This window comes from Moschus berezovskii, chromosome 8 (genome assembly GCF_049115385.1).
Source record: "Moschus berezovskii isolate FMDL1 chromosome 8, NW_MosBer_1.0, whole genome shotgun sequence".
NCBI classification, from domain to species: Eukaryota; Metazoa; Chordata; class Mammalia; order Artiodactyla; family Moschidae; genus Moschus; species Moschus berezovskii.
This window is the reverse complement of record NC_142467.1, coordinates 9,934,361-9,943,819: the sequence shown is the minus strand read 5'-3', so window position 1 is coordinate 9,943,819 and position 9,459 is coordinate 9,934,361. Positions and strand designations below refer to the sequence as shown.

The window sequence follows — 9,459 nt, the reverse complement described above, 5'->3', positions numbered from 1 at the left end:
ACTGCTTTCTATAAAACTACAATTAGATAAAACAAATTAGGATTTCCCTGGTGGCACAGTGGATAAGAATCTACCTGCCAACACAGGAGACACAGGCTTGATCCCTGATCCAGGAAGATCTCAGATGCTGTGGACCAACTAAGCCCGTGTGCCACCTCCACTGAGCCTGCACTCTAGAGTCAATGAGCTGCAACTACCCAGCTACACGCCCAGAACTGCATGCCTAGAGCTGCACACCTAGAGCCTGGGCTACCCAACAAGAGAAGCCCCGCAGTGAAGAATGGGCCCACTCACCGCAACTAGAGAAAGCCCTCACAAAGCAAGGAAGACCCAGAGCAGCCAAAAACAAATAAATGATGAAAAAGATAAAGCAAATTAAGAAATCCTTAATAGTTCAGTTCAGTCACTCAGTTAAGTCCAACTCTGCAACCCCATGGACTGCAGCATGCCAGGCCTCCCTGTCCATCATCAACTTCTGGAGTTTACCCAAACTAATGTCCATTGAGTCGGTGATGCCATCCAACTGTCTCATCCTCTGTAGTCCCCTTCTCCCGCCTTCAATCTTTCCGAGCATCAGGGTCTTTTCCAATGAGTCAGTTCTTTGCATCAGGTGGCCAAACTATTGGAGCCTCAGCTTCAGCATCAGTCCTTCCAATGAATATTCAGGACTGATTTCCTTTAGGATGGACTGGTTGCATCTCCTTGCAGTCCAAGGAACTCTCAAGAGTTTCCCCAACATCACAGTTCAAAAGCATCCATGCTTTGGTTTGTTTATCCTTAATAGAAAAGCCTGAAAAATAAAGGGAAAAAAAGTGCTCTCAAATTATCATATAAATAAATGATGGGTCCAGATATATTCAGCAAGAATTTTCTTTAAATATTAGGAAACAGAAACTTTCTATAATTTGTTAACTGCTTATAAACACAGAGATGAAATTGAGTACTTACATGCTTTCATGAATTCCCAGCAAGTATTTCTCTGAGACCAAAATTCGAATAAGATAAGCGCAAAAAGTCACAGATCCTGTACTTTCTTTCAGTTGCTACCAGTTCCTCTGAATGACCTGTAATTTCAGCATATGTATCCCCAAAAGGAGCACAACAAATGTGCTCTGCAAAGAACCTTTGTTATTATACAGAAAAGTATTTTAGTCTCATCAGTTTTTATGGGTGGCATTAGTGTTGAAGAACCTGCCTTCCAATGCAGGAGACATAAGAGATGTGGGCTCGATCCCTGGGTGGGGAAGATCCCCTAGAGAAGAAATAGCAACCCACTCCAGTTTTCTTGCTTGGAAAATACCATGGAGAGAGGGGCTGGCGGTCTGTAGTCCATAGAGTCACAAAGAGTCAAACAGGACTGAAGCGACTGAGCACTGAACGCTGAGTTTATATGAACTGAGTTCTAACAATTCTTTTAGCATCATTTGGCTCTTCTATATATAGTAAAATGTCCTTGCTGAGACAGTTTTACTTTTTCCTTTTCAACTTGGTTGTCTTTTATTTCTTTTTAGTTTTAAGTTTTTTTCTTTAATATTTATTTATTTGGCTGCGCCAGGAAGATGGCACTGGAGATCTTTGCTAGTTGCATCACAAGGGATCTTTGATCTTCCTTGCGGCACGCAGGACTTTTAGTTGCAGCATTCGGGGTCCAGTGGCTAAGACTCTATGTTTCCAGCACAGGGGACCCAGGTTTGATCTCTGGTCAGGGAATTTGGTTCATGCTGCAACCAAAGATTCTGCATGCTGCTTTTTATTTCTCTTTCTGTTCTAATTGCTTTGGCTAGGCCTTCTAGTACTGTATTGAACAGCAATGGCATGAATGGGCACTATTCTTTTATTGCTGATCTTAGAGAAAAAAGCTTTCTGCTTTTCCACTGTTCAATCTGATGTTAGCTCAAGGCTTGTTATACATCACCTTTATTATGTGTAACTACATTCCATCTGTAGATTATTTGTTGAATTTTTATTATGAAAGGTTGTTGAATACTGTCGGATATTTTTTTGTATCAATTGAAATGATATGATTTTTATCTTTCATTCTAGTGAGGTATCACATTTATTGCTAGGCATATGTTGAATCATTTTTACATTCCAGTGATGAATCCTACTTGGTAATGGTATATGATCTATTTAACGTGGTGATGAATTTGGTTTATTATTATACTGTAGAGAAAATTTTTGCATCTATATTTATCAAGGATATTGGCCGGTAGTTTTCTTTTCTTGTAGTGTTCTTATCTGGCTTTCGTATCAGCTCTGTGATTTCTCTTTGGTAGCTTTGCAATCTTTTTTTTAATCTCTTTGTTAAATTTCTCACTTTGTTGATGCATTGTTCTCCTGAATTCAGTGGTCATTTTTATGACTGTTATTTCAAATTATCAGGTAAATCACTTGATTTTATTAAGGTTTGTTTCTGGACATGTATCTTGTTTTTTGTTTGGAACATAGTCCTTTGTTTCTTCATTTTCCTTGACTTTCTGTATATTAGATAAAAGAGCCACTTCTCCCAGCCTTAACAGAGTGATCTTGTGTAGGAAATAACCTTGTCAACCAGCCTGATCCAAGTTTCTGGTTGCAACTCAAATCTTTGTGATTGCCCAAGCTGCCATCTTTGTTCTTAGCAATCCCAGTTGTTTAGGGTGTGCCAAGACCTGTCAGTGTCCAAGTGGTATAAGAAATATCTATTTGTGTTTTCAGGCTCCTAGTTGACTGTTCATTCAACTTCCCAATGGAGGCTAATTGGAAGCCCAACTTTCAGACAGCAGCTGAGAAACTCAGGATGTTAGATATGCAGTTTAGACTTTGTCAGGGAGAAACCAGGAAATGGTTATTTTTGCTTATTCACTCTTTGTTGAGTCAGAAGAAATAGTCACTGGGAATGCTCAGGTACTCAAATGAAACTGCCTATTTATTTTGTGTGATTCCAGGAAGGATCTTGGCTCAATTCCAAGGCAAAACATCAACATCACAGTAATCCAACTCTATGCCCCAACCAGTAATGCCAAAGAAGCTGAAGCCAAACGGTTCTATGAAGACCACCAAGACCTTCTAGAATTAACACGAAAAAAAGAAAAGAAGATGTCCTTTTCACCATGTGGGATTGGAATGCAAATATAGGAAGTCAAGAGATTCCTGGAGTAGTGGGTAAGTTTGGGGTTGGAGTACAAAATGAAGCAGGGCAAAGGTTAACAGACTTTCACCAAGAGAACACCTGATCATAACAAATGCCCTCTTGCAAAAACACAAAAGACTACACGTGTACATCACCAGGCAGTCAATACAGAAATCAGATTGATTATTTTCTTTGCAACTGAAGATAGAGAAGCTCTATACAGTCAGCAAAAACAAGACCAGAAGATCAGGAACTGTCTGTGGCTTAGACTATTAGCTCTTTATTACAAAATTTAAATAGAAATTGAAAAAAGTAGGGAAAAATCAAATCCCTCATGATTATACACTGGGGTAACAAATAGATACAAGGGATTAATTCTGGTAGACAGAGTACATAAATAACTATGGACAGAGGTTCATAACATTGTGTAGGAGGCAGTGACCAAAACAATCCCAAAGAAAAAGAAATACAAGAAGGCAAAATGGTTGTCTGAGTAGCTTTACAAATAGCTGAGAAAAGAAGAGAAGTGAAAGGCAAGAGAGAAAGGGAAAGATACACCCAACTGAGTGCAGAGCTTCAGAGAATAGCAAGGAGAGATAAGAAAGTCTTCTTAAGTGAACAGTGCAAAGAAATAGAGGAAAATAATAGAATGGGAAGGACTAGAGATCTCGTCAAGAAAATTAGAGATACCAAGGGAACATTTTATGCAAGGATGGGTGTGATAAAGAACAGAAATTGTAAGGACCAACCACAAGCAGAAGAAATTAAGAAAAAATGGCAAGAACACAGAGAAGAAATACTATTCCAAAAAAGGACTTAATGACCCTGACAACCACAATCGTCTGGTTACTCACCTAGAGCCAAACATCCTGTAGTGCAAAGTCAGGTGGAACTTAGGAAGCATTGCTATAAGCAAAGATAGCGGAGGTGATAGAATTCAATCTGAGCTATTTCAAATCCTAAAAGATGATGATGTAAAGTGCTGCCCTCAATGTGTCAGATAATTTGAAATATTCAGCAGTGGCCACTAGACAGGAAAAGGTCAGTGTTCATTCCTATACAAAGAAGGGCAATACCAAAGAATGTTCAAACTATGCTACAATTGTGCTCATTTCACATGGCTAGCAAGGTGATGCTCAAAAGCCTTCAAGCTAGGCTTTAGCCATTTGTGAACCTAGAACTTCCAGATGTACAACTGTATTTTGAAAAGGCATTTCTCCAAAGAAGACATAAAGATGCCTAAAAAACACATGAAAAAATGCTCAACATCCCTCATAATCAGAGAAATGCAAATCAAAACCACAATGAGATACAATTTCACACCAGTCAGAATGGCTGCTATCCAAAAGTCTACATGCAATAAATGCTAGAGAGGGTGTGGAGAAAAGGGAACCCTCTTACACTGTTGGTGGGAATGCAAACTAGTACAACCACTATGGAGAACAGTGTGGAGATTCCTTAAAAAACTGGAAATAGAACTTCCATGTGATCCAGCAATCACACTCCTGGGCATACACACCGAGGAAACCAGAATTGAAAGAGACACATGTACTCCAATGTTCATTGCAGCACTGTTTATAATAGCCAGGACATGGAAGCAACCTAGATGTCCATCTGCAGATGAATGGATAAGAAAGCTTTGGTACATATACACAATGGAGTATTTTTCAGCCATCAAAAAGAATACATTTGAATCAGTTTTAATGAGGTGGATGAAATTGGAGCCAATTATACAGAGTGAAGTAAGCCAGAAAGAAAAACATCAATACAGTATGCTAAGTCACTTCAGTCGTGCCCGACTCTGTGTGACCCCATAGACGGAGGCCCACCAGGCTCCCCTGTCCCTGGGATTCTCCAGGCAAGAACACTGGAGTGGGTTGCCATTTCCTTCTCCAGTATACTAACGCATATATATGGAATTTAGAGAGATGGACAGGGAGGCCTGGCGTGCTGTGATTCATGGGGTCGCGGAGAGTCGGACACGACTGAGCGACTGAACTGAACTGAACTGAACCTGAACCCTGTATATGAGACTGCAAAAGAGACATAGGCATATAGAACAGTCTTTGGGACTCTGTGGGAGAGGGTGAAGGTGGGATGATTGGGGAGAATGGCATTGTAGCATGTATATTATCATAAGTGACCAGTCCAGGTTCGACGCATGATACAGGATGCTTGGGGCTGGTGCAGGGGGATGACATGGAGGGAGGATATGGGGAAGAGTGAGGTGGGAGGGGGGTTCAAGAAAGAGAACACATGTACACCCGGGGTGGATTCATGTCAATGTATGGTAAAACCAACCAATATATTAATGTAAGGTAATTTGCCTCCAATAAAATAAATTAAAAAAAAAAAAAAGGCAGAGGAACCAGAGATCAAATTGCCAGCATCCTTTGGATCATAGACAAAGCAAGGGAATTAAAAAAAAAATCTACTTCTGCTTTATTGACTATGCTAAAGCCTTTGACTATGTGGGTCCCAACAAACTGTGGAAAATCTAAAAGAGATGGGAATACCAGACCACCTTACCTGTCTTCTAAGATACTTACATGCAGGTCAAGAAGCGACAGTTAGAACCAGACATAGAACAACAGGCTGGTTCAAAATTGGGAAAGGAGTATGTCAAGGCTGCATATTGTCACCCTGTTTATTTAATTTATATGTGGAATACATCATGTGAAATGCCAGGCTGGATGAATCACAAACCAGAATAAAGATTGCTGGGAGAAATATTAACAACTTCAGATATGCAGATGATACCACTCTAATGGCAGAAAATGAAGAACTAAAAAGCCGCTTGATGAGGGTGAAAGAGAAGAGTGAAAAAACTGGCTTAAAACTCAAGATTCAAAAAGCTGAGATCATGGCATCTGGTCCTATCACTTCATGGCAAATGGATGGGGAAAAGTGTGAAAAGTGACAGATTTTATTTTCTTGGGCTTCAAAGTCACTGCAGATGGTAACTTGAGCAATGAAATTAAAAGATGCTTGCTCCTTGGAAGCAAAGCTATGACAAATCTAGACAGCATATTAAAAATTAAAGACTTCACTTTGATGACAAAGTTCCATATAGTCAAAGCTATGGTTTCTCCAGTGGTCATGTTTGGGTGTTGAGAGCTGGATAATCAAGAAGACTGAGAGTTGAAGAATTGATGCTTTCTAACTGTGGTGCTGGAGAAGACTCTCGTGAGTCCCTTGGACTGCAAGGATATCAAATCATTCAATCCTGAAGGAATTTAGCACTTAATATTCATTGGAAGAACTGATGCTGAAGCTCCAATACTTTGGCCACCTGGATATGAAGAACTGACTCATTGCAAAAGACCGTGATGCTGGGAAAGATCAAGGGCAGAGGAGAAGGAGGGGACAGAGGATGAGATGACTGGATGGCATCACTGACTCAGTGGAGCCAAGTTTGAGCAAACTCTGGAAGATAGTGAAGAACAGGGAAGCCTGACATGCTTCAGTCCATGGAGTCGCAAAGCATGGGACACAACTTAGTGACTAAACAACAACAAAGTCGCTCAGTCGTGTCCGACTCTTTGCGACCCCACGAATCACAGCACGCCAGGCATCCCTGTCCATCACCAACTCCCGGAGTTCACTCAAACTCATGTCCATCGAGTTGGTGATGCCATCCAGCCATCTCATTCTCTGTTGTCCCCGTCTCCTCCCACCCCCAATCCCTCCCAGCATCAGAGTCTTTTCCAGTGAGTCAACTCGTCGCATGAGGTGGCCAAAGTATTGCAGTTTCAGCTTTAGCATCAGTCCTTCCAATGAACACCCAGGATTGATCTCTTTTAGAATGAACTGGTTGGATCTCCTTGCAGTCCAAGGGACTCTCAAGAGTCTTCTCCAAAACCACAGTTCAAAAGCATCAATTCTTCAGTGATCAGCTTTCTTCTCAGTCCAACTCTCACATCCATACATGACCACGGGAAAAACCATAGCCTTGACTAGATGGACCTTTGTTGGCAAAGTAGTATCTCTGCTTTTTAATATGCTATCTAGGTTGGTCATAGCTTTCCTTCCAAGGAGTAAGTGTCTTTTAATTTCATGGCTGCAATCAGCATCTGCAGTGATTTTGGAGCCCCCCAAAAATAAAGTCTGACACTGTTTCCACTGTTTCCCCATCTATTTCTCATTAAGTGATGGGACCAGATGCCATGATCTTCGTTTTCTGAATGTTGAGCTTCAAGCCAAACTTTTCACTCTCCTCTTTCACTTTCATCAAGAGGCCTTTGAGTTCCTCTTCACTTTCTGCCATAAGGGTGGTGTCATCTGCATATCTGAGGTTATTGGTATTTCCCCGGGCAATCTTGATTTCAGCTCGTGCTTCCTCCAGCCCAGCATTCCTCATGATGTACTCTGCATATAAATTAAATAAGCAGGGTGACAATATACAACCTTGACATACTCCTTTTCCTATTTGGAACCAGTCTGTTGTTCCATGAGGGGACTGATAAATTCCAACCTTATCAGTTTCAGAACTATATGCTTTGGGAACCATTGCTTTTTGTGGCATCCATAACAATTGGAGTGACAGATTTATGGGAAACTTCCGCCTTGGGGGGAAGTGAGACTTGGTTTTACTGTTGGAATAAACTGGGAAGAGAGAACAGAGGAAGACACACCACCAGCTCTATCAGGCTCCTCAGAGGATTTTAGCCAGGTCCCGTATATCGGCTGATTATATTCCTAAGTCAGAACCTCAGTCAGGAGCTGGAAACTATGAAGTCATAGGGGTTCCATCCTCTGCTAGCAGCCACTTGAGTTGAGAGGCTAAATGTGGGCAAATTCCTTCCCGAAGATGTTAGCTACTTGGTTTTATTATTGAAACCAAAATACAGAAAAGCAGGGAATGTGTCCACTAACTCTTTCAGACTAAGCAGAATTACAGTTAGCACCTAGATGTGTGGTAATTGGTAGCTAAACCCTCAGACAGCATCTTCACAAAGTATGTAGACTGAGAGAAAGGCATTTTTGATTCTACTGCTGGGCTGAGCCCTGGGAAATAGCCAAGTTGAGTCCCTATGTGCCCACTAACAACTGCATCTGTTTCTCACAGCCCTTGGCATTTGTGAGCACAAGTTCGACTGGCTCTCAGAGCTAGGTGATTTGGGGGCCTGTCCCTCAGGTGCCACCCTGAAGAGTTGGAATACTGCATTTGTGGTCCAAACCCTTTGCTCCTTTGGAAAAACTTAGGAAATAGGAGTTCCCTCCCCACTGCATGTGCTGTGCCAGGGGTGAGGCTTATAGAGAGAATGTGTCCCAGCCTCCCTGACCCGTATTGATATGGATATCCTTTCAGTTGCCCAGTGTACAAATGTCACTCAGCTAATTTCTAGATTTCTCACAGAAGGAATTGCTTTCTGTATAGCTGTATATTTGGTGTGTCTGTAAGAGGAGGGACATTAAGAAGTCTCCTATGCCATCATCTTGGTGATGTCTCCCAGATACAAGAGGTCATGATTGACAATCCATTTTATTTATTTATTTTTCTATTTTAATATATTTTATTAAGGGCTATAAAAATATCCAGAAAGATAAATAAATGTGACGCAATGGTATATGTCCTAATATGAAGAACTTGTTTTCACTGCATTGTTTTCCTTCACAATGGCCTTCAAATCACAGGAGGCAGTGATTCCGTGCCATTTCCTCTTCTTTTATTACACACTGCAGAATTTCTGAATCAGTATCCCCCCCTCGATCTTCTCATTTATAAATCAAATTCATTTTCAATCCATTGTTCAGAGGGAGCATATTTGTTTCTGTTCCACAAAGAGGACTTATTTTTTTAACTACTGGATCATAATGCAGTAGAGTCAGTTTGTCCCATAGTCGGCTTCTCTTAGTGTTGAAGGAAAAACCTGTTCCAGCTTGGCTCACCATTTTCACCAGAATTGTTTTTGGCTTGCTCTTGGCAAACGTAACCACCAACAGGAACATGGCGACAGTATCCCTGAACCCTCCAACAATCCATTTTAAAAATATATATTATTCATATAATCTGAAGGAATAGTGTGAGCTTGTGGTAGTGGTGCAATTTCCCCAATAATCATATTTTTGTTCATGTTTCATGTTGAGGGAATTTCTCAGCAAATGATCCAGTGCATTCTTTCTAAGCCCATTTTCTTGGGCTTAAAAGATATATAGCCTCAAGGAAAGCACTGCTGTCATCTAACCTTGGGCTTGAAATACATGCATACACAATCATGAGAGTTTGCTCAATTCTATTGTGCTGGTGTAGGCTTAGTAGCAAAGGGAGATTTAAAAGTACAGTTTGGGTCATTGGTGCCCATTAACATTAAACAAAGGAAGAAGATTCTAAGTGCTCCTTCAGG

At 40.9% G+C, this 9,459-nt stretch overlaps 1 pseudogene; it reads right to left on the bottom strand.

Moving 5' to 3' along the window:
• Positions 1 to 8,616: 8,616 nt before the first annotated feature.
• LOC148777015 (large ribosomal subunit protein bL33m pseudogene) lies at positions 8,617 to 9,081 on the bottom strand (annotated as a pseudogene).
• Positions 9,082 to 9,459: the final 378 nt, after the last annotated feature.